We start from the raw sequence: 2,500 nt of genomic DNA, 5'->3' as shown, positions 1-2,500 counted from the left end.
AGTCCGTACACCGACATCTCCGGCCGCACTGTTGCCGGCGCGGGTGAAAATATTACAAGTCCGTACACCGACATCTCCGGCCACACTGTTGCAGGCGCGGGTGAAAATATTACAAGTTCGTACACCGACATCTCCGGCCGCACTGTTGGCGTAGCACACGAAAATATTACAAGTCCGTACACCGACATCTCCGGCCACACTGTTGGTGGAGCTCGCGAAAATATTACAAGTCCGTACACCGACATCTCCGGCCGCACTGTTGCCGGCGCGGGTGAAAATATTACAAGTCCGTACACCGACATCTCCGGCCGCACTGTTGGCGTAGCACACGAAAATATTACAAGTCCGTACACCGACATCTCCGGCCACACTGTTGGTGGAGCTCGCGAAAATATTACAAGTCCGTACACCGACATCTCCGGCCGCACTGTTGGTGGAGCTCGCGAAAATATTACAAGTCCGTACACCGACATCTCCGGCCGCACTGTTGCCGGCGCGGGTGAAAATATTACAAGTCCGTACACCGACATCTCCGGCCGCACTGTTGGCGCATAGTGCGAAATTATTACAAGTCCAGCCGGCGACGTCTCCGGCCTATCTCGAAATTGTAGCAACCGCAGGTAAACGGCGGGAGTAACTATGACTCTCTTAAGGTACTGGAGCAATGGCAGTAGTCTCCACCGACATCTCCGGCCGCACTGTTGGCGGAGCGGGTGAAAATATTACAAGTCCCGCCGCCGACATCTCCGACCGCACTGATCAGATCGACAACTCCGGCCGCTGTGCTCGTTGGTCAAGCGCGGCGAAATGTGCCGGAACAGTAGATAATTTTCCATGTATACATCGCCCATCCCTCTTTGGAACCCTAGAAGCTCACTATGCTCTGCAAATTTTTCATACGTCTCTCTGTTTGGATTGGTTGAATTTCAATTTATTGCATTTACGTTTCGATTGTGTAGCTGTTTAGCTTCAGCCTTGATTTAACTGTAAATAATTATTATCATTTATTCTTCCATATATTTTTGATGTACGTGAATATTCCTTTCATTAATTCATCGATATACGTTTGTTCATGTGTATTACTTTATGAATCTCTCCGTCGATTTGTATCACTTGGAGTGTCTTATATTACATCTTAAAATTTATAAAGTGTGCTATGCATTATTTAATGCATTCGTGTTTATTTAATTTCAACCTCTCATTAAATTCTTCCTGCGTTGACAATTTAAAATATTTATAACAAATATTTGAATTATAAAAGATTATTGAAGTGCACCGTTACGTTAAACGTTCCTTTCATTGCAATACTATTCCATCCTAATGTACGTAATCGGATTTCAAATCTTGTATGTTAATGTATGCATGCATTCTTCATAATATTCCCTAATATGGGAAACAAATCCTTTCTTTTCCGATTGATGTTCATGAAATCGCATATAACTTCATCCCTACAATAAAGCGCCCTTCATGAATTTTACTGTAATTCCTAACATCTCCGCTACGCAGCGACTTCAGAAACAGTAAGCAAATCCAAGTGATCTTAAAATTTCATTTCAAAACATTTGAAACTAGGAAAATAATAGTGGAAAAATTTGACGGTCACATGTGGCGAGTAGAACTTTACGTCGCATGTTCATGTATAGTGGGGGTTTTCTTCCGTTCGTATATTGTTCAATGAAATCTATCTAATCTGGTATTCACGTTTCGGCTCCTTGTAGAGAAGCACAAAATTCACGAGGTGTGCAAAACTGAATGAAAAATCTTTTGGTCATCTCATCCTCTGCCAAGGGATGTACCACGTTTAAATATTGTTGTTTCAAAATATAATTTCAAACACCCCTTAACTTTTCAAATTCACGTCCAAAGTTCTATTTCGTGTACAATTTGCGAGCGGAAATAACATCTTTATTTATGAGGTCGATGTACTTATTTCTCAAGATAATTTCACGGCTCGCAAGCTTATCCCGCTGCCAAAACCATGCACATCCGGCATATTGCCAATTTTCGAAAAACCCACAGAGCAAAAGCTGACTTTACTGCGATTGTTCATTCTACTCTAGTCACAAAGAACGGGCAGAGAGGGTATCACAATCAGCAGAGATGAAACACTGATGTGGCACAGCAACTTTGATTTTCATGCAATTCACACGTGTTATCTTGATTAAATTTTGTATAAAATCATGTTTATTAATGCATCACCGGGGGCATTCTCTACCCAAGTGAATCATCCAAAAATTCAGTGTTGTTAATCTCATTGCTTACAAAGAAGAGAGAATTACAATGGAAATACAAAGGCAGAATACACAAAACAGTTCTGAAATACATGATGCCAGTTAATATTATTATTTCCATCATTCACGTCGCTAGCACTCTATATCGCTATTTACTTAACGCGTGTCAATGTTAGTTTTGACATGGCCTACATTGTACTGTCTTCCTCTTACGACAAGAGGTAACGTGGCCTCCTCGTTGATCTTATTTATTCTCGTTAACAACACTG

Source organism: Neocloeon triangulifer, unplaced genomic scaffold, assembly GCF_031216515.1.
Source record: "Neocloeon triangulifer isolate White Clay Creek 2 clone unplaced genomic scaffold, ASM3121651v1 ptg000024l, whole genome shotgun sequence".
Taxonomy (NCBI): domain Eukaryota; kingdom Metazoa; phylum Arthropoda; class Insecta; order Ephemeroptera; family Baetidae; genus Neocloeon; species Neocloeon triangulifer.
Note: the sequence above shows the minus strand (reverse complement) of the source record.